This window comes from Anser brachyrhynchus (assembly GCF_964034855.1).
Source record: "Anser brachyrhynchus genome assembly, chromosome: W".
Taxonomy (NCBI): domain Eukaryota; kingdom Metazoa; phylum Chordata; class Aves; order Anseriformes; family Anatidae; genus Anser; species Anser brachyrhynchus.
In genome coordinates this window covers 8,995,639-9,019,208 of record NC_137704.1, presented here as the reverse complement: position 1 = coordinate 9,019,208, position 23,570 = coordinate 8,995,639, and positions in this window count along the sequence as shown.

The following is a 23,570-nucleotide window of genomic DNA, read 5'->3' as shown; positions in this document are numbered from 1 at the left end:
CAGGATCAACACAAACTAAAACACAGAGAAAAACTGCCAGGCATACTAAGTCTATCTTTAACAACCTTTGTAAAACCATCCCTGGGAGAGGCACGCACTGAGTGCTGCCCAGCCAGGGGGCTCTGGCTGCCCCTCCTGTTAGCGTAGCAACCACATAACCACCAAGTGATTATATGAAGGTGCTTTATTCAGCGCTGGAAGCCGGGGCAGGTGCCCAAATCTGGCTTCAAGTCCCGTTACTTCCCAGCAGTTATTTATACATACAATATTGCATCAGGTATACATATTCATTACAGGTTGCAACATCAGCCTCGCTTTTCATTCTAATTAGCTCCCCTCCCCTTTTCACATGCGTGGCGCACTCTGGTGGTCGTCCAGGTGGTCGTCCAGATGAAGTAAGGAGTCTTCCTCTCCGCTGAACTCTTTCACCTTTCTCACTCGACGCATGCTCCCTCCGCTCCTTGGTTCTGCTTCAACTCATTTCATCATCTCCAGGCCCTTATCCAAGGTCAGGTTATACCTATTCCCTCCCGGGGTTCCCCTCCAACGATTCCTTTAAATGTTCAGTGTACTCCCTAGGTTTCCAGTATACATAGATTACTTGATAATGTAAGTACATTTAATAATATTTAATTATACCGTATGATCCATCACCTGAGAAACATTAATAGAACATCCATTCGATTCTCCCCAACACTAACATTTCCCCCCTTTGAAAATACTTCACTCATACCAAGAGCAAGTATTTTCATTACTATTAGGTTGAATCAGGTTAGTAGAGGTTAGTGAGTATAACTTGATATAGAGATTAGTAAGTATAATCTTAACGCATCTTCGTTAGTCTACTATCTTATCGATTCCTCTATGCCTGCTTGTTAACGCTAGTACTATAGGATGGGGGTGGAGTAAGTGGGATAGGGTGTTCTGGGTGATTCCCAGTAACCTACTAACCTCCTTAACCACATTGGCAATGAAATGTGGTCCCCTGTCTGAAGAAATACCCAATGGTACACCAAATCTAGGGATTATTTCCTGTAGTAACCATTTTACCGTTTCCTTTGCTTGGTTGGTGCGACAGGGAAGGGCCTCCGGCCATCCTGAAAAAGTATCAACCCCTACCAATAGGTATTTATAACCTCTTGCTTTAGGTAGTTCCACGAAATCTATTTGCCAGTAATCTCCAGGCTCTATTCCAGCTCTAATTCTCCCCATCTCAGCATGTTTCCTTGCTACCGGGTTATTCTTTAAGCAAAGCTCACATTTTGACATTACTGACTTTGCCATTGTTAACATGTGTACCGAGATGACACCTCGTTTCAAATAGGTCACCATTGCTCCTGCACCCCAGTGACATTCATTATGTTTTATTTGTAAGATTTCTCGCATTATAATAGGAGGCACTATGAGTTGTCCTGTCGTAGTCACATACCATCCGTCAGGATTCTTCCGGGCCTTCATCAAATTTGCAAGTCTCTCATCTTCTGCTGAATACTTTGGGTCTTTAGGTAATTTAAAACAAGAGAGGCCTACCTTCGATGGAATTAGAGCCATTACTTTCCGTACTTCACGCGCGACCTTCCGGGCCGTCAAATCTGCCAATCTGTTACCTTCTGCAATCTCTGACATCCCTCCTTGATGAGCTTTACAATGCATTATGGCCACCTGTTGGGGTTTCTGTACAGCTGTTATTAATTTCAATATTTCTTCCTGATATTTTATATTAGTCCCTTGTGAGGATAGCATTCCCCTTTCTTTCCATAATGCCCCATGTACGTGGACTACCCCGAATGCATATTTTGAATCTGTCCAAATATTCACATTCTTACCCTCGCTTAGTTCCAGGGCTCGCGTCAGGGCGACTATTTCTGCTCGTTGGGCTGAAGTCCCCGGAGGTAGGGAATTTGCCTCGATCACTACCTTTGATGTAGTTACTGCGTATCCTGCATAACGAGTCCCATTTTCCACGAAGCTGCTTCCATCCGTGAAAAGTTCCCAATCTGGTCTCTCCAGAGGCTGATCTTTTAAGTCTGTTCTGCTGGCATAGGTATGTTCGATGATCTCCACGCAATCATGACTGAGGTCTCCTTCCTCCGCAGTTGTTCCTAGAAACACTGCTGGGTTCAATAGGTTAGTAGTTCTTAAGATTCATTCGGCTGGGCGATAGCCAATGGCCCCCCTTTTGCCTGTATTAAAAGGACTGTGGCTGCCACGGCCCTTAAACACGAGGGCCATCCGGCGCTTACCGCATCCAATTGTTTAGAAAAATACCCCACAGGTCTTTTCCAGCTCCCAAGTCGCTGGGTCAGTACTCCTAATGCCAATCGTTGTCTCTCATGCACAAACAGCTGAAAGTCCTTTGATAAGTCCGGCAAGCCCAAGGCAGGCGCCTTTATCAGGGCTTCTTTTAATTTCTTAAAGGCCTCTTGTTGTGGCTTTCCCCAGGTAAATGTACAGGCCTTTTGGGTTTCATAGAGGGGCTTTGCTATGAGTCCATAGTCCATTACCCACAGTCTACACCACCCGGCCATACCTAGGAAAGCCCGTAGTTCGTGCAGATTTCGCGGCTCGGGGATTTCACAAATAGCTTGTATTCGGTTAACTCCCAATTTTCTTTGTCCTTGAGAAATTTCACATCCCAAATAAATTACTGTTGTGCACGCGATTTGTGCCTTTTGTTTAGAAACCTTGTACCCATTTAGTCCCAATTGATTCAAAATATCAATAGTTACCTGAATACATTCTGACTCTCCTTCGGTAGCTATTAATATATCGTCTGCATATTGTAGCAGCAAGTATCGGTCCTTTGGTACCTGAATCTGTTCTTGGTTAATCCAGTCTTCTATTTCTTTAGCTAGTTGACTGCCGAAGAGGGTCGGGCTATTCTTGAATCCTTGAGGCAACCTTGTCCAGGTTAGTTGCATCTTTCGTCCGTTCCGTGGATTTTCCCATTCAAAAGCAAAAAGCTTTCTACTTTCCTTGTCAATGGGTATGCAGAAGAAGGCGTCTTTTAAATCAATTACCGTAAACCACTTATATTTCTCTTTTACAGATGTTAACAATGTATAAGGATTAGCCACCACTGGGTGAATATCTTTTGTTATTTCGTTTATTGCCCTAAGGTCCTGCACTAGCCTGTATTCCCCATTAGGTTTCTTTACTGGGAAAATTGGGGTATTATATTCAGATTTGCATTCCTCCAGAATGTGGTAGCTAAGAAATTTATCTATAATCTTTACTATCCCTAGCCTAGCTTCTAGCTTCAACGGGTACTGTTTAATCCGTACCGGTCGGGCCCCTTCCTTAAGTTCAATTTTTACTGGCTGGGCTAGTTTTGATTTTCCAGGCTATTTCCAACAGCCTATCCAAATTTCTCAAATCTGCACCTTCTAACTTTTGCAATTTCTTCCTAATATCCTCTTGGGCTTGTCCCAAGAAAATGAGTGCTAATTGAGCTTTAGCTTGCTCAGTCTCTACGTCTAAATCTGTATATTTCTTAGCAGTTTCTTTCAATCTCTCTAAAAAGGCGGAAGGTGATTCCGCTTTTTCTTGCCTGACATTATACAATTTTGACCAATTTATGGTCCGGGGCATGGCATTCTGTACCCCGATTTGTACCCAATCTTGATATCTCTTCAGCCTCCTTATTCCATCCCCTGTGTTATAATCCCATTGGGGATCCTCAGTGGGGAAGTTTTGATCTAGATTTCCAAGCACTAATCCATTTCATATATCTTCTCGGGCTCTCTCTCTGGCTGCCCGCAATACCATGTCTTTTTCTGTCGAGTCCATCAAAGTATCCAGGATCACCTGGAGATCATCCCAATCGGGATTTTGGGTTTTAATTATCATTTTCATTACCCTGGCTACTTTATCTGGGTTTTCCCTGTAGGTGCCGGCTGCTTGTTTCCATATCATTAAGTCCCCGGCTGAAAAAGGCACCTTGACATATACCGGTCCTTCTGTCCCCACTCCTTGCCTGAGGAGAGCGATTATTTTCCCTCCCTGTTCGTTTATAGTTTCTCCTGCCCTTCGCTGTTGCCGGGTCCTATGTGACACAGGGGAGACTAAAATCGGGGATTCTCCATCACTACTGCTATCTTCCTTTTCTCTTTTCCCTCCCTGTCCTGGCTCTTCCGGCGGAGCCGACGGCGCAACTTCCAGATCAATATTTCCATTATTCATTTCCCATAATACTTATTATTCTCTATTGCCTGATGCTGTATACAGCGTCCCTCCTTAGTACATGCACAACAACGTTCCTCAGTTGAAACTTCAAGCACCATTATTCCACAAGCATGCTGCCATTCAGGCTTTCGGCGCAAATAAAAGAATAATTCCACATACAGCAGTTCATCATATTTTCCTTCCCACTTACAAAATAGCATTAATTGTAAAATTGTATTATATTGCAATGTTCCATTCTCAGGCCAAGTTTCTTGGTCCTCTAGTTTATACTGTGGCCACCAAATATTACAATAATCAATCAGCTTTCCTTTCCGCATTTCTTGACCAAAACCTCCCTCTTTCCAGTGTGCTAGCAAACACCCCAGCGGGGATGTCCGCGGGATAGGTACATCTTTTCCCAGAATTTCTTTAATCTTTTTCATTTTGAGCTTATGATATGGACCCAAAAGCTGCCGGAGCAGCAACACACTCTCCCGGAAGCTGCCGGAGCAGCAACACACTCTCCCGAAAGCTGCCGGAGCAGCAACACACTCTCCCGAAAGCTGCCGGAGCAGCAACACACTCTCCCGAAAGCTGCCGGAGCAGCAACACACTCTCCCGAAAGCTGCCGGAGCAGCAACACACTCTCCCGAAAGCTGCCGGAGCAGCAACACACTCTTCCGAAAGCTGCCGGAGCAGCAACAGCACACTTTCCAGAAGCTGCCGGAGCAGCAGCGTGCTTTCCCAAAAGCTGCCGGACCAGCAGCGTGCTTTCCCAAAAGCTGCCGGAGCAGCAGCAGCACGCTTTTTACATACCAATAATACCAGGTGCTGACCCTTCAGCACAAACCAATACAATTACCAATGCCGAACCTGCAGAGCTTTCGCTCTGTCTAACGGACGGCGCCTAGGCTTACCCCGGGAGCTCCCTGCCCAACCGAGCGTGGCTTTCGCTGCGTCTGACCGGCAGGCTTTCCCAACCAAATCGGTACCGAATACCCAAAGTTGAAAGCACCTTTGCTTACCACTCCAGTGGTACGTCGTGAGCAGCGGAGGTCGGTCGTGGTCGACTGCTCCCCGAGAATCCCTCGGTGCCGGCTGGAGCGAAACCGAGACACGATCCGCCTCAGCAGTGCCCACGCTGTCCCATCTGGGTCGCCAAAATGTTAGCGTAGCAACCACATAACCACCAAGTGATTATATGAAGGTGCTTTATTCAGCGCTGGAAGCCGGGGCAGGTGCCCAAATCTGGCTTCAAGTCCCGTTACTTCCCAGCCGTTATTTATACATACAATATTGCGTCAGGTATACATATTCATTACAGGTTGCAACATCAGCCTCGCTTTTCATTCTAATTAGCTCCCCTCCCCTTTTCACATGCGTGGCGCACTCTGGTGGTCGTCCAGGTGGTCGTCCAGATGAAGTAAGGAGTCTTCCTCTCCGCTGAACTCTTTCACCTTTCTCACTCGATGCATGCTCCCTCCGCTCCTTGGTTCTGCTTCAACTCATTTCATCATCTCCAGGCCCTTATCCAAGGTCAGGTTATACCTATTCCCTCCCGGGGTTCCCCTCCAACGATTCCTTTAAATGTTCAGTGTACTCCCTAGGTTTCCAGTATACATAGATTACTTGATAATGTAAGTACATTTAATAATATTTAATTATACCGTATGATCCATCACCTGAGAAACATTAATAGAACATCCATTCGATTCTCCCCAACACTAACACTCCAACTCCTGGAGTCCTTGTTTGTGGGTCCTGCCTATGCCAGCGAGACCCTCCCATACGCTGTTTTTTGTTTGTCCCTGTTCTGATAGCCTGTCCCTATTCATTCCTTTTTTGTTTTTGTCCCTGTTCTGTTAGACTATCCCTGTTCCTGTTCTTCATGTCCCTGTTTAAGGTGTCTCCTGAATCACCCTTCTTTGTTCCCTCTCAAGGCTTTACTTTCCTGATGGTCTCTACTTCAACAGTTGGATGTTATCAACAACCATGGGGCTTGTCGACCCCCATGGCCACACTCCCACATCTCCCCCTTCTTTATTAACATAAGAAAGCGCGATTAACACAAATTAAAAAGGCAGGATCAACACAAACTAAAACAGAGAAAAACTGCCAGGCATACTAAGTCTATGTTTAACAACCTTTGTAACCCCATCCCTGGGAGAGGCAGGCACTGAGTGCTGCCCAGCCGGGGGGCTCTGGCTGCCCCTCCAACTCCTGGAGTCCTTGTTTGTGTGTCCAGCATACGCCAGTGGGACCCTCCCATATGCTGTTTTTTGTTTCTCCCTGCTCTGTTAGCCTGTCCATATTCATTCCTTTTTTGTTTTTGTCCCTGTTCTGTTAGACTATCCCTGTTCCTGTTCTTCATGCCCCTGCTTAAGGTGTCTCCTGAATCACCCTTCTTTGTTCCCTGTCAAGGCTTTACTTTCCTGATGGACTCATCTTTAAGAGTCGGATTTGATCACCAACCATGGGGCTTGTCGACCCCCATGGCCACACTCCCACATCTTCCCCTTCTTTATTAACTTAAGAAAGCGCGATTAACACAAATTAAGAAGGCAGGATCAACACAAACTAAAACACAGGGAAAACCTGCCAGGCATACTAAGTCTATCTTCAACAAACTTTGCAACCCCATCCCTGGGAGAGGCAGGCACTGAGTGCTGCCCAGCTGGGGGGCTCTGGCTGCCCCTCCAACTTCTGGAGTCCTTGTTTGTGGGTCCTGCGTAAACCATCGTGACCCTCCCATATGCTCTTTTTGGTCATCCCTGTTCTGTTAGCCTGTACCTGATCATTCCTTTTTTGTTTTTGTCCCTGTTTCGTTTTCCTGTCCCTATTCATTCCTTTTTTGTTTTTGTCCCTGTTCTGTTTGCCTGTCCCTGCTCCTGTTCTTCATGTCCCTGTTTGTATTCTTCTCGTCCCTGTTCGTTTTCATGTCCCTGTTGGGGGGCGATTTGTGGCGTAAAGACCGCACGGACAACGGGGTTCTTTCAGGATCTGTAACTGCTACCTCATTATTGATGACATAACTTGAACTCTCTCTTACTGAGGGCATAACTTCATCTCTCAGAGTGAGGGCACAACTTCATTCTATCCCTTATTCAGGAAAGGCTCCCTTCCTTTAATTACCGCCTCACAGCAGTACCTTTCCACTAACTAGTCATTGGTCAACAACTTTGCCCGGCAACAGCAAACACCCAGCCACTTCCATGCATTAATGGCTGGAGAACTAGCCACCCCAGACAAGAAGGTGTCACCTGAATCACCCTTCTTTGTTCCCTCTCAACTCTTTAAATTCCTGATGGCCTCATCTTTAAGAGTCGGATGTTATCACCAACCATGGGGCCTGTCGACCCCCATGGCCACACTCCCAAATCTCCCCCTTATTTATTAACATAAGAAAGCACGATTAACACAAAATAAGAAGGCAGGATCAACACAAACTAAAACACAGAGAAAAACTGCCAGGCATACTAAGTCTATGTTTAACAACCTTTGTAAAACCATCCCTGGGAGAGGCAGGCACTGAGTGCTGCCCAGCCGGGGGGCTCTGGCTGCCCCTCCAACTCCTGGAGTCCTTGTTTGTGGGTCCTGCCTATGCCAGTGGGACCCTCCCATATGCTGTTTTTTGTTTCTCCCTGCTCTGTTAGCCTGTCCCTGTTCCTGTTCTTCATGTCCCTGTTTAAGGTGTCTCCTGAATCACCCTTCTTTGTTCCCTCTCAAGGCTTTACTTTCCTCATGGTCTCATCTTTAAGAGTCCGATGTTATCACCAACCATGGGACTTGTCGACCCCCATGGCCAGGCTCCCACATCTCCCCCTTCTTTATTAACATAAAAGAGCTCGATTAACACGAATTAAGAAAGCAGGTTTAACACAAATTAAGAAGGCGCGATTAACAGAAATTAAGAAAGCAAGAGTAACACAAATTAAGAAAGCACTATTAACACAAACTAAAATACAGAGAAAAACTGCCAGGCAGACTAATTCCATCTTTAACAAACTTTATAACCCCATCCCTGGGAGAGGCAGGCACTGAGTGCTGCCCTGCCGGGGGGCTCTGGCTGCCCCTTCAACTCCTGGAGTCCTTGTTTGGGGGTCCTGCGTAAACCATCGTGACCCTCCCATATGCTCTTTTTGGTCATCCCTGTTCTGTTAGCCTGTACCTGATCATTCCTTTTCTGTTTTTGTCCCTGTTCCGTTTGCCTGTCCCTATTCATTCCTTTTTTGTTTTTGTCCCTGTTCTGTTTGCCTGTCCCTGTTCCTCTTCTTCATGTCCCTGTTTGTTTTCCTCTCGTCCCTGTTCGTTTTCATGTCCCTGTTGGGGGGCGATTTGTGGCGTAAAGACCGCACGGACAACGGGGTTCTTTCAGGATCTGTAACTGCTACCTCTTTATTGATGACATAACTTGAACTCTCTCTTACTGAGGGCATAACTTCATCTCTCAGAGTGAGGGCACAACTTCATTCTATCCCTTATTCAGGAAAGGCTCCCTTCCTATAACTTCCGCCTCACAGCAGTACCTTTCCACTAACTAGTCATTGGTCAACAACTTTGCCCGGCAACAGCAAACACCCAGCCACTTCCATGCATTAATGGCTGGAGAACTAGCCACCCCAGACAAGAAGGTGTCTCCTGAATCACCCTTCTTTGTTCCCTCTCAACTCTTTAGTTTCCTGATGGCCTCATCTTTAAGAGTCGGATGTTATCACCAACCATGGGACTTGTCGACCCCCATGGCCATGCTCCCACATCTCCCCCTTCGTTATTAACATAAAAGAGCTGGATTAACACAAATTAAGAATGCAGGTTTAACACAAATTAAGAAGGCGCGATTAACAGAAATTAAGAAAGCAAGAGAAACACAAATTAAGAAAGCACTATTAACACAAACTAAAACACAGAGAAAAACTGCCAGGCATACTAATTCCATCTTTAACAAACTTTGTAACCCCATCCCTGGGAGAGGCAGGCACTGAGTGCTGCCCAGCTGGGGGGCTCTGGCTGCCCCTCCAACTCCTGGAGTCCTTGTTTGTGGGTCCAGCATACGCCAGTGGGACCCTCCCATACGCTGTTTTTTGTTTCTCCCTGCTCTGTTAGCCTGTCCCTGTTCTTCATGTCCCTGTTTAAGGTGTCTCCTGAATCACCCTTCTTTGTTCCCTCTCAACTCTTTACTTTCCTGATGGCCTCATCTTTAAGAGTCGGATGTTATCACCAACCATGGGACTTGTCGACCCCCATGGCCACACTCCTACAACTCCCCCTTCTTTATTAACATAAAAGAGCTCGATTAACACAAATTAAGAAAGCAGGTTTAACACGAATTAAGAAGGCGCGATTAACAGAAATTAAGAAAGCAAGAGTAACACAAATTAAGAAAGCACTATTAACACAAACTAAAATACAGAGAAAAACTGCCAGGCATACTAATTCCATCTTTAACAAACTTTATAACCCCATCCCTGGGAGAGGCTGGCACTGAGTGCTGCCCAGCCGGGGGGCTCTGGCTGCCCCTCCAACTCCTGGAGTCCTTGTTTGGGGGTCCTGCGTAAACCATCGTGACCCTCCCATATGCTCTTTTTGGTCATCCCTGTTCTGTTAGCCTGTATCTGATCATTCCTTTTCTGTTTTTGTCCCTGTTCCGTTTGCCTGTCCCTATTCATTCCTTTTTTGTTTTTGTCCCTGTGCTGTTTGCCTGTCCCTGTTCCTCTTCTTCATGTCCCTGTTTGTATTCTTCTCGTCCCTGTTCGTTTTCATGTCCCTGTTGGGGGGCGATTTGTGGCGTAAAGACCGCACGGACACCGGGGTTCTTTCAGGATCTGTAACTGCTACCTCATTATTGATGACATAACTTGAACTCTCTCTTACTGAGGGCATAACTTCATCTCTCAGAGTGAGGGCACAACTTCATTCTATCCCTTATTCAGGAAAGACTCCCTTCCTATAACTTCAGCCTCACAGCATTACCTTTCCACTAACTAGTCATTGGTTAAACAATTTTGCCCTGCAACAGCAAACACCCGGCCACTTCCATGCATTAATGGCTGGAGAACTAGCCACCCCAGACAAGAAGGTGTCACCTGAATCACCCTTCTTTGTTCCCTCTCAAATCTTTAAATTCCTGATGGCCTCATCTTTAAGAGTCGGATGTTATCACCAACCATGGGGCCTGTCGACCCCCATGGCCACACTCCCACATCTTCCCCTTCTTTATTAACATAAGAAAGCGCGATTAACACAAATTAAGAAGGCAGGACCAACACAAACTAAAACACAGAGAAAAACTGCCAGGCATACTAAGACTATCTTTAACAAACTTTGCAACCCCATCCCTGGGATAGGCAGGCACTGAGTGCTGCCCAACCGGGGGGCTCTGGCTGCCCCTCCAACTCCTGGAGTCCTTGTTTGGGGGTCCTGCGTAAGCCAGCGTGACCCTCCCATAAGCTCTTTTTGTTCGTCCCTGTTCTGTTAGCCTGTACCTATTCATTCCTTTTTTTTTCTTTTATCTGTTCCGTTTGCCTGTCCCTATTCATTCCTTTTTTGTTTTTGTCCCTGTTCTGTTAGCCTGTCCCTGTTCCTGTTCTTCATGTCCCTGTTTGTTTTCTTCTCGTCCCTGTTCGTTTTCTTGTCCCTGTTGGGGGGCGATTTGTGGCGTAAAGACCGCATGGACAACGGGGTTCTTTCAGGATCTGTAACTGCTACCTCTTTATTGATGACATAACTTGAACTCTCTCTTACTGAGGGCATAACTTCATCTCTCAGAGTGAGGGCACAACTTCATTCTATCCCTTATTCAGGAAAGGCTCCCTTCCTATAACTTCCGCCTCACAGCAGTACCTTTCCACTAACTAGTCATTGGTCAACAACTTTGCCCGGCAACAGCAAACACCCAGCCACTTCCATGCATTAATGGCTGGAGAACTAGCCACCCCAGACAAGAAGGTGTCACCTGAATCACCCTTCTTTGTTCCCTCTCAACTCTTTAAATTCCTGATGGTCTCATCCTTAAGAGTTGGATGTTATCACCAACCATGGGACTTGTCGACCCCCATGGCCACGCTCCCACATCTCCTCCTTCTTTATTAACATAAAAGAGCTCGATTAACACAAATTAAGAAAGCAGGTTTAACACAAATTATGAAGGCGCGATTAACAGAAATTAAGAAAGCAAGAGTAACACAAATTAAGAAAGCACTATTAACACAAACTAAAATACAGAGAAAAACTGCCAGGCATACTAATTCCATCTTTAACAAACTTTGTAACCCCATCCCTGGGAGAGGCAGGCACTGAGTGCTGCCCAGCCGGGGGGCTCTGGCTGCCCCTCCAACTCCTGGAGTCCTTGTTTCTGGGTCCTGCCTATGCCAGCGAGACCCTCCCATACGCTGTTTTTTGTTTGTCCCTGTTCTGTTAGACTGTCCCTGTTCCTGTTCTTCATGTCCCTGTTTAAGGTGTCTCCTGAATCACCCTTCTTTGTTCCCTCTCAAGGCTTTACTTTCCTCATGGCCTCATCTTTAAGAGTCGGATGTTATCACCAACCATGGGACTTGTCGACCCCCATGGCCAGGCTCCCACATCTCCCCCTTCTTTATTAACCTAAAAGAGCTCGATTAACACAAATTAAGAAAGCAGGTTTAACACAAATTAAGAAGGCGCGATTAACAGAAATTAAGAAAGCAAGAGTAACACAAATTAAGAAAGCACTATTAACACAAACTAAAATACAGAGAAAAACTGCCAGGCATACTAATTCCATCTTTAACAAACTTTGTAACCCCATCCCTGGGAGAGGCAGGCACTGAGTGCTGCCCAGCTGGGGGGCTCTGGCTGCCCCTCCAACTCCTGGAGTCCTTGTTTGTGGGTCCTGCCTATGCCAGCGAGACCCTCCCATACGCTGTTTTTTGTTTGTCCCTGTTCTGATAGCCTGTCCCTATTCATTCCTTTTTTGTTTTTGTCCCTGTTCTGTTAGACTATCCCTGTTCCTGTTCTTCATGTCCCTCCTTAAGGTGTCTCCTGAATCACCCTTCTTTGTTCCCTCTCAAGGCTTTACTTTCCTCATGGTCTCATCTTTAAGAGTCGGATGTGATCACCAACCATGGGGCTTGTCGACCCCCATGGCCACACTCCCACATCTTCCCCTTCTTTATTAACATAAGAAAGTGCAATTAACACAAATTAAGAAGGCAGGATCAACACAAACTAAAACACAGAGAAAAACTGCCAGGCATACTAAGTCTATCTTTAACAATCTTTGTAAAACCATCCCTGGGAGAGGCAGGCACTGAGTGCTGCCCAGCCGGGGGGCTCTGGCTGCCCCTCCAACTCCTGGAGTCCTTGTTTCTGGGTCCTGCCTATGCCAGCGAGACCCTCCCATAGGCTGTTTTTTGTTTGTCCCTGTTCTGATAGCCTGTCCCTATTCATTCCCTTTTTGTTTTCGTCCCTGTTCTGTTAGACTATCCCTGTTCCTGTTCTTCATGTCCCTGCTTAAGGTGTCTCCTGAATCACCCTTCTTTATTCCCTCTCAAGGCTTTACTTTCCTGATGGTCTCATCTTTAAGAGTTGGATGTTATCACCAACCATGGGACTTGTCGACCCCCATGGCCATGCTCCCACATCTCCCCCTTCTTTATTAACATAAAAGAGCTCGATTAACACAAATTAAGAAGGCGCGATTAACAGAAATTAAGAAAGCAAGAGTAACACAAATTAAGAAAGCACTATTAACACAAACTAAAATACAGAGAAAAACTGCCAGGCATACTAATTCCATCTTTAACAAACTTTGCAACCCCATCGCGGGGAGTGGCAGGCACTGAGTGCTGCCCAGCTGGGGGGCTCTGGCTGCCCCTCCAACTCCTGGAGTCCTTGTTTGTGGGTCCTGCCTATGCCAGCGAGACCCTCCCATACGCTGTTTTTTGTTTGTCCCTGTTCTGATAGCATGTCCCTATTCTTTCCTTTTTTGTGTTTGTCCCTGTTCTGTTAGACTATCCCTGTTCCTGTTCTTCATGTCCCTGTTTAAGCTGTCTCCTGAATCACCCTTCTTTGTTCCCTCTCAAGGCTTTCCTTTCCTGATGGTCTCATCCTTAAGAGTCCGATGTTATCACCAACCATGGGGCTTGTCGACCCCCATGGCCACACTCCCACATCTCCTCCTTCTTTATTAACATAAGAAAGCGCAATTAACACAAATTAAGAAGGCAGGATCAACACAAACTAAAACACAGAGAAAAACTGCCAGGCATACTAAGACTATCTTTAACAAACTTTGCAACCCCATCCCTGGGAGTGGCAGGCACTGAGTGCTTCCCAGCTGGGGGGCTCTGGCTGCCCCTCCAACTCCTGGAGTCCTTGTTTGTGGGTCCTGCCTATGCCAGTGGGACCCTCCCATATGCTGTTTTTTGTTTCTCCCTGCTCTGTTAGCCTGTCCCTGTTCCTGTTCTTCATGTCCCTGCTTAAGGTGTCTCCTGAATCACCCTTCTTTGTTCCCTCTCAAGGCTTTACTTTCCTCATGGCCTCATCTTTAAGAGTCGGATGTGATCACCAACCATGGGGCTTGTCGGCCCCCATGGCCACACTCCCACATCTCCTCCTTCTTTATTAACATAAGAAAGCGCAATTAACACAAATTAAGAAGGCAGGATCAACACAAACTAAAACACAGAGAAAAACTGCCAGGCATACTAAGACTATCTTTAACAAACTTTGCAACCCCATCCCTGGGAGAGGCAGGCACTGAGTGCTGCCCAGCCGGGGGGCTCTGGCTGCCCCTCCAACTCCTGGAGTCCTTGTTTGGGGGTCCTGCCTATGCCAGCGAGACCCTCCCATACGCTGTTTTTTGTTTGTCCCTGTTCTGATAGCCTGTCCCTATTCATTCCTTTTTTGTTTTTGTCCCTGTTCTGTTAGACTATCCCTGTTCCTGTTCTTCATGTCCCTGTTTAAGGTGTCTCCTGAATCACCCTTCTTTGTTCCCTCTCAAGGCTTTACTTTCCTGATGGTTTCATCTTTAAGAGTCTGATGTTATCACCAACCATGGGGCTTGTCGACCCCCATGGCCACACTCCCACACCTTCCCCTTCTTTATTAACTTAAGAAAGCGCGATTAACACAAATTAAGAAGGCAGGATCAACACAAACTAAAACAGAGAAAAACTGCCAGGCATACTAAGTCTATCTTTAACAATCTTTGTAAAACCATCCCTGGGAGAGGCAGGCACTGAGTGCTGCCCAGCCGGGGGGCTCTGGCTGCCCCTCCAACTCCTGGAGTCCTTGTTTGTGGGTCCAGCATACGCCAGTGGGACCCTCCCATATGCTGTTTTTTGTTTGTCCCTGTTCTGATAGCCTGTCCCTATTCATTCCTTTTTTGTTTTTGTCCCTGTTCTGTTAGACTATCCCTGTTCCTGTTCTTCATGTCCCTGTTTAAGGTGTCTCCTGAATCACCCTTCTTTGTTCCCTCTCAACTCTTTAGTTTCCTGATGGCCTCATCTTTAAGAGTCGGATGTTATCACCAACCATGGGACTTGTCGACCCCCATGGCCAGGCTCCCACATCTCCCCCTTCTTTATTAACATAAAAGAGCTCGATTAACACAAATTAAGAAAGCAGGTTTAACACAAATTAAGAAGGCACGATTAACAGAAATTAAGAAAGCTAGAGAAACACAAATTAAGAAAGCACTATTAACACAAATTAAAATACAGAGAAAAAATGCCAGGCATACTAATTCCATCTTTAACAAACTTTGTAACCACAACCCTGGGAGAGGCAGGCACTGAGTGCTGCCCAGCCGGGGGGCTCTGGCTGCCCCTCCAACTCCTGGAGTCCTTGTTTGGGGGTCCTGCCTATGCCAGCGAGACCCTCCCATACGCTGTTTTTTGTTTGTCCCTGTTCTGATAGCCTGTCCCTATTCATTACTTTTTTATTTTCGTCCCTGTTCTGTTAGACTATCCCTGTTCCTGTTCTTCATGTCCCTGTTTAAGGTGTCTCCTGAATCACCCTTCTTTGTTCCCTCTCAAGGCTTTACTTTCCTGATGGTCTCTACTTTATTAGTCAGATCTTATCACCAACCATGGGGCTTGTCTAACCCCATGGCCAGGCTCCCACATCTCCCCCTCCTTTATTAACATAAAAGAGCTCGATTAACACAAATTAAGAAAGCAGGTTTAACACAAATTAAGAAGGCGCGATTAACAGAAATTAAGAAAGCAAGAGAAACACAAATTAAGAAAGCACTATTAACACAAACTAAAATACAGAGAAAAACTGCCAGGCATACTAAGTCTATCTTTAACAAACTTTATAACCCCAATCCCTGGGAGAGGCAGGCACTGAGTGCTGCCCAGCCGGGGGGCTCTGGCTGCCCCTCCAACTCCTGGAGTCCTTGTTTGGGGGTCCTGCGTAAACCATCGTGGCCCTCCCATATGCTCTTTTTGGTCATCCCTGTTCTGTTAGCCTGTACCTGATCATTCCTTTTCTGTTTTTGTCCCTGTTCCGTTTTCCTGTCCCTATTCATTCCTTTTTTGTTTTTGTCCCTGTTCTGTTTGCCTGTCCCTGTTCCTCTTCTTCATGTCCCTGTTTGTATTCTTCTCGTCCCTGTTCGTTTTCATGTCCCTGTTGGGGGGCGATTTGTGGCGTAAAGACCGCTCGGACACCGGGGTTCTTTCAGGATCTGTAACTGCTACCTCATTATTGATGACATAACTTGAACTCTCTCTTACTGAGGGCATAACTTCATCTCTCAGAGTGAGGGCACAACTTCATTCTATCCCTTATTCAGGAAAGGCTCCCTTCCTATAACTTCCACCTCACAGCAGTACCTTTCCACTAATTAGTCATTGGTTAAACAATTTTGCCCTGCAACAGCAAACACCCAGCCACTTCCATGCATTAATGGCTGGAGAACTAGACACCCCAGACAAGAAGGTGTCACCTGAATCACCCTTCTTTGTTCCCTCTCAAATCTTTAAATTCCTGATGGCCTCATCTTTAAGAGTCGGATGTTATCACCAACCATGGGGCCTGTCGACCCCCATGGCCACACTCCCACATCTCCCCCTTCTTTATTAACATAAGAAAGCGCGATTAACACAAATTAAGAAGGCAGGACCAACACAAACTAAAACACAGAGAAAAACTGCCAGGCATACTAAGTCTATCTTTAACAATCTTTGTAAAACCATCCCTGGGAGAGGCAGGAACTGAGTGCTGCCCAGCCGGGGGGCTCTGGCTGCCCCTCCAACTCCTGGAGTCCTTGTTTGTGGGTCCGGCATACGCCAGTGGGACCCTCCCATATGCTGTTTTTTGTTTCTCCCTGCTCTGTTAGCCTGTCCCTGTTCCTGTTCTTCATGTCCCTGCTTAAGGTGTCTCCTGAATCACCCTTCTTTGTTCCCTCTCAAGGCTTTACTTTCCTGATGGTCTCTACTTTAAGAGTCCGATGTTATCACCAACCATGGGGCTTGTCGACCCCCATGGCCACACTCCCACATCTTCCCCTTCTTCATTAACTTAAGAAAGCGCGATTAACACAAATTAAGAAGGCAGGATCAACACAAACAAAAACACAGAGAAAAACTGCCAGGCATACTAATTCCATCTTTTACAAACTTTGTAACCCCATCCCTGGGAGTGGCAGGCACTGAGTGCTGCCCAGCAGGGGGGCTCTGGCTGCCCCTCCAACTCCTGGAGTCCTTCTTTGTGGGTCCTGCCTATGCCAGCGAGACCCTCCCATACGCTGTTTTTTGTTTGTCCCTGTTCTGATAGCCTGTCCCTATTCATTCCTTTTTTGTTTTCCTCCCTGTTCTGTTAGACTATCCCTGTTCCTGTTCTTCATGTCCCTGGTTAAGGTGTCTCCTGAATCACCCTTCTTTGTTCCCTCTCAAGGCTTTACTTTCCTGATGGTCTCATCTTTAAGAGTCCGATGTTATCACCAACCATGGGGCTTGTCGACCCCCATGGCCACACTCCCACATCTTCCCCTTCTTTATTAACATAAGAAAGCACAATTAACACAAATTAAGAAGGCAGGATCAGCACAAACTAAAACACAGAGAAAAACTGCCAGGCATACTAAGTCTATCTTTAACAACCTTTGTAAACCCATCTCTGGGAGATGCAGGCACTGAGTGCTGCCCAGCCGGGGGGCTCTGGCTGCCCCTCCAACTCCTGGAGTCCTTGTTTGTGGGTCTAGCATATGCCAGCGAGACCCTCCCATACGCTGTTTTTTGTTTCTCCCTGCTCTGTTAGCCTGTCCCTGTTCTTCATGTCCCTGTTTAAGGTGTCTCCTGAATCACCCTTCTTTGTTCCCTCTCAACTCTTTACTTTCCTGATGGCCTCATCTTTAAGAGTCGGATGTTATCACCAACCATGGGACTTGTCGACCCCCATGGCCACACTCCTACAACTCCCCCTTATTTATTAACATAAAAGAGCTCGATTAACACAAATTAAGAAAGCAGGTTTAACACCAATTAAGAAGGCGTGATTAACAGAAATTAAGAAAGCAAGAGTAACACAAATTAAGAAAGCACTATTAACACAAACTAAAATACAGAGAAAAACTGCCAGGCATACTAATTCCATCTTTAACAAACTTTATAACCCCATCCCTGGGAGAGGCTGGCACTGAGTGCTGCCCAGCCGGGGGGCTCTGGCTGCCCCTCCAACTCCTGGAGTCCTTGTTTGGGGGTCCTGCGTAAACCATCGTGACCCTCCCATATGCTCTTTTTGGTCATCCCTGTTCTGTTAGCCTGTACCTGATCATTCCTTTTCTGTTTTTGTCCCTGTTCCGTTTGCCTGTCCCTATTCATTCCTTTTTTGTTTTTGTCCCTGTGCTGTTTGCCTGTCCCTGTTCCTCTTCTTCATGTCCCTGTTTGTATTCTTCTCGTCCCTGTTCGTTTTCATGTCCCTGTTGGGGGGCGATTTGTGGCGTAAAGACCGCACGGACACCGGGGTTTCTTTCAGGATCTGTAACTGCTATCTCATTATTGATGACATAACTTGAACTCTCTCTTACTGAGGGCATAACTTCATCTCTCAGAGTGAGGGCACAACTTCATTCTATCCCTTATTCAGGAAAGGCTCCCTTCCTATAACTTCCACCTCACAGCAGTACCTTTCCACTAACTAGTCATTGGTTAAACAACTTTGCCCTGCAACAGCAAACACCCAGCCACTTCCATGCATTAATGGCTGGAGAACTAGCCACCCCAGACAAGAAGGTGTCACCTGAATCACCCTTCTTTGTTCCCTCTCAAATCTTTAAATTCCTGATGGCCTCATCTTTAAGAGTCGGATGTTATCACCAACCATGGGGCCTGTCGACCCCCATGGCCACACTCCCACATCTCCCCCTTCTTTATTAACATAAGAAAGCGCGATTAACACAAATTAAGAAGGCAGGACCAACACAAACTAAAACACAGAGAAAAGCTGCCAGGCATACTAAGTCTATGTTTAACAACCTTTGTAAAACCAGCCGTGGGAGAGGCAGGAACTGAGTGCTGCCCAGCGGGGGGGCTCTGGCTGCCCCTCCAACTCCTGGAGTCCTTGTTTGTGGGTCCTGCCTATGCCAGGGAGACCCTCCCATACGCTGTTTTTTGTTTGTCGCTGTTCTGATAGCATGTCCCTATTCATTCCTTTTTTCTTTTGTCCCTGTTCTGTTAGCCTGTCCCTGTTCCTGTTCTTCATGTCCCTGCTTAAGGTGTCTCCTGAATCACCCTTCTTTGTTCCCTCTCAAGGCTTTACTTTCCTGATGGTCTCTACTTTAAGAGTCCGATGTTATCACCAACCATGGGGCTTGTCGACCCCCATGGCCACACTCCCACATCTTCCCCTTCTTCATTAACTTAAGAAAGCGCGATTAACACAAATTAAGAAGGCAGGAAAACACAAACTAAAACACAGAGAAAAACTGCCAGGCATACTAATTCCATCTTTTACAGACTTTGTAACCCCATCCCTGGGAGATGCAGGCACTGAGTGCTGCCCAGCAGGGGGGCTCTGGCTGCCCCTCCAACTCCTGGAGCCCTTCTTTGTGGGTCCTGCCTATGCCAGCGAGACCCTCCCATACGCTGTTTTTTGTTTGTCCCTGTTCTGATAGCCTGTCCCTATTCATTCCTTTTTTGTTTTCCTCCCTGTTCTGTTAGACTATCCCTGTTCCTGTTCTTCATGTCCCTGGTTAAGGTGTCTCCTGAATCACCCTTCTTTGTTCCCTCTCAAGGCTTTACTTTCCTGATGGTCTCATCTTTAAGAGTCCGATGTTATCACCAACCATGGGACTTGTCGACCCCCATGGCCACACTCCCACATCTTCCCCTTCTTTATTAACATAAGAAAGCACAATTAACACAAATTAAGAAGGCAGGATCAACACAAACTAAAACAGAGAAAAACTGCCAGGCATACTAAGTCTATCTTTAACAATCTTTGTAAAACCATCCCTGGGAGAGGCAGGCACTGAGTGCTGCCCAGCCGGGGGGCTCTGGCTGCCCCTCCAACTCCTGGAGTCCTTGTTTGTGGGTCCAGCATATGCCAGTGGGACCCTCCCATATGCTGTTTTTTGTTTGTCCCTGTTCTGATAGCCTGTCCGTATTCATTCCTTTTTTGTTTTTGTCCCTGTTCTGTTAGACTATCCCTGTTCCTGTTCTTCATGTCCCTGTTTAAGGTGTCTCCTGAATCACCCTACTTTGTTCCCTCTCAACTCTTTACTTTCCTGATGGCCTCATCTTTAAGAGTTGGATGTTATCACCAACCATAGGGCTTGTGGACCCCCATGGCCATGCTCCCACATCTCCCCCTTCTTTATTAACATAAAAGAGCTCGATTAACACAAATTAAGAAAGCAGGTTTAACACAAATTAAGAAGGCGCGATTAACAGAAATTAAGAAAGCAAGAGAAACACAAATTAAGAAAGCACTCAACACAAATTAAAATACAGAGAAAAAGTGCCAGGCATACTAATTCCATCTTTAACAAACTTTGTAACCCCATCCCTGGGAGAGGCAGGCACTGAGTGCTTCCCAGCTGGGGGGCTCTGGCTGCCCCTCCAACTCCCGGAGTCCTTGTTTGTGGGTCCAGCATATGCCAGTGGGACCCTCCCATATGCTGTTTTTTGTTTCTCCCTGCTCTGTTAGCCTGTCCCTGTTCCTGTTCTTCATGTCCCTGTTGAAGGTGTCTCCTGAATCACCCTTCCTTGTTCCCTCTCAAGGCTTTACTTTCCTCATGGTCTCATCTTTAAGAGTCGGATGTGATCACCAACCATGGGGCTTGTCGACCCCCATGGCCACACTCCCACATCTCCTCCTTCTTTATTAACATAAGAAAGCGCAATTAACACAAATTAAGAAGGCAGGATCAACACAAACTAAAACACAGAGAAAAACTGCCAGGCATACTAAGACTATCTTTAACAAACTTTGCAACCCCATCCCTGGGATAGGCAGGCACTGAGTGCTGCCCAACCGGGGGGCTCTGGCTGCCCCTCCAACTCCTGGAGTCCTTTTTTGTGGGTCCTGCGTAAGCCAGCGTGACCCTCCAATAAGCTCTTTTTGTTCGTCCCTGTTCTGTTAGCCTGTACCTATTCATTCCTTTTTTTTTCTTTTATCTGTTCCGTTTGCCTGTCCCTATTCATTCCTTTTTTGTTTTTGTCCCTGTTCTGTTAGCCTGTCCCTGTTCCTGTTCTTCATGTCCCTGTTTGTTTTCTTCTCGTCCCTGTTCGTTTTCTTGTCCCTGTTGGGGGGCGATTTGTGGCGTAAAGACCGCATGGACAACGGGGTTCTTTCAGGATCTGTAACTGCTACCTCTTTATTGATGACATAACTTGAACTCTCTCTTACTGAGGGCATAACTTCACCTCTCAGAGTGAGGGCACAACTTCATTCTATCCCTTATTCAGGAAAGGCTCCCTTCCTATAACTTCCGCCTCACAGCAGTACCTTTCCACTAACTAGTCATTGGTCAACAACTTTGCCCGGCAACAGCAAACACCCAGCCACTTCCATGCATTAATGGCTGGAGAACTAGCCACCCCAGACAAGAAGGTGTCACCTGAATCACCCTTCTTTGTTCCCTCTCAACTCTTTAAATTCCTGATGGTCTCATCCTTAAGAGTTGGATGTTATCACCAACCATGGGACTTGTCGACCCCCATGGCCAGGCTCCCACATCTCCTCCTTCTTTATTAACATAAAAGAGCTCGATTAACACAAATTAAGAAAGCAGGTTTAACACAAATTAAGAAGGCGCGATTAACAGAAATTAAGAAAGCAAGAGTAACACAAATTAAGAAAGCACTATTAACACAAACTAAAATACAGAGAAAAACTGCCAGGCATACTAATTCCATCTTTAACAAACTTTGTAACCCCATCCCTGGGAGAGGCAGGCACTGAGTGCTGCCCAGCCGGGGGGCTCTGGCTGCCCCTCCAACTCCTGGAGTCCTTGTTTCTGGGTCCTGCCTATGCCAGCGAGACCCTCCCATACGCTGTTTTTTGTTTGTCCCTGTTCTGTTAGCCTGTCCCTGTTCCTGTTCTTCATGTCCCTGTTTAAGGTGTCTCCTGAATCACCCTTCTTTGTTCCCTCTCAAGGCTTTACTTTCCTCATGGCCTCATCTTTAAGAGTCGGATGTTATCACCAACCATGGGACTTGTCGACCCCCATGGCCAGGCTCCCACATCTCCCCCTTCTTTATTAACCTAAAAGAGCTCGATTAACACAAATTAAGAAAGCAGGTTTAACACAAATTAAGAAGGCGCGATTAACAGAAATTAAGAAAGCAAGAGTAACACAAATTAAGAAAGCACTATTAACACAAACTAAAATACAGAGAAAAACTGCCAGGCATACTAATTCCATCTTTAACAAACTTTGTAACCCCATCCCTGGGAGAGGCAGGCACTGAGTGCTGCCCAGCCGGGGGGCTCTGGCTGCCCCTCCAACTCCTGGAGTCCTTCTTTGTGGGTCCTGCCTATGCCAGCGAGACCCTCCCATACGCTGTTTTTTGTTTGTCCCTGTTCTGATAGCCTGTCCCTATTAATTCCTTTTTTGTTTTTGTCCCTGTTCTGTTAGACTATCCCTGTTCCTGTTCTTCATGTCCCTGTTTAAGGTGTCTCCTGAATCACCCTTCTTTGTTCCCTCTCAAGGCTTTACTTTCCTCATGGTCTCATCTTTAAGAGTCGGATGTGATCACCAACCATGGGGCTTGTCGACCCCCATGGCCAGGCTCCCACATCTCCCCCTTCTTTATTAACATAAAAGAGCTCGATTAACACAAATTAAGAAAGCAGGTTTAACACAAATTAAGAAGGCACGATTAACAGAAATTAAGAAAGCTAGAGAAACACAAATTAAGAAAGCACTATTAACACAAATTAAAATACAGAGAAAAAATGCCAGGCATACTAATTCCATCTTTAACAAACTTTGTAACCACAACCCTGGGAGAGGCAGGCACTGAGTGCTGCCCAGCCGGGGGGCTCTGGCTGCCCCTCCAACTCCTGGAGTCCTTGTTTGGGGGTCCTGCCTATGCCAGCGAGACCCTCCCATACGCTGTTTTTTGTTTGTCCCTGTTCTGATAGCCTGTCCCTATTCATTACTTTTTTATTTTCGTCCCTGTTCTGTTAGACTACCCCTGTTCCTGTTCTTCATGTCCCTGTTTAAGGTGTCTCCTGAATCACCCTTCTTTGTTCCCTCTCAAGGCTTTACTTTCCTGATGGTCTCTACTTTATTAGTCAGATCTTATCACCAACCATGGGGCTTGTCTAACCCCATGGCCAGGCTCCCACATCTCCCCCTCCTTTATTAACATAAAAGAGCTCGATTAACACAAATTAAGAAAGCAGGTTTAACACAAATTAAGAAGGCGCGATTAACAGATATTAAGAAAGCAAGAGAAACACAAATTAAGAAAGCACTATTAACACAAACTAAAATACAGAGAAAAACTGCCAGGCATACTAAGTCTATCTTTAACAAACTTTATAACCCCATCCCTGGGAGAGGCAGGCACTGAGTGCTGCCCAGCCGGGGGGCTCTGGCTGCCCCTCCAACTCCTGGAGTCCTTGTTTGGGGGTCCTGCGTAAACCATCGTGGCCCTCCCATATGCTCTTTTTGGTCATCCCTGTTCTGTTAGCCTGTACCTGATCATTCCTTTTCTGTTTTTGTCCCTGTTCCGTTTTCCTGTCCCTATTCATTCCTTTTTTGTTTTTGTCCCTGTTCTGTTTGCCTGTCCCTGTTCCTCTTCTTCATGTCCCTGTTTGTATTCTTCTCGTCCCTGTTCGTTTTCATGTCCCTGTTGGGGGGCGATTTGTGGCGTAAAGACCGCTCGGACACCGGGGTTCTTTCAGGATCTGTAACTGCTACCTCATTATTGATGACATAACTTGAACTCTCTCTTACTGAGGGCATAACT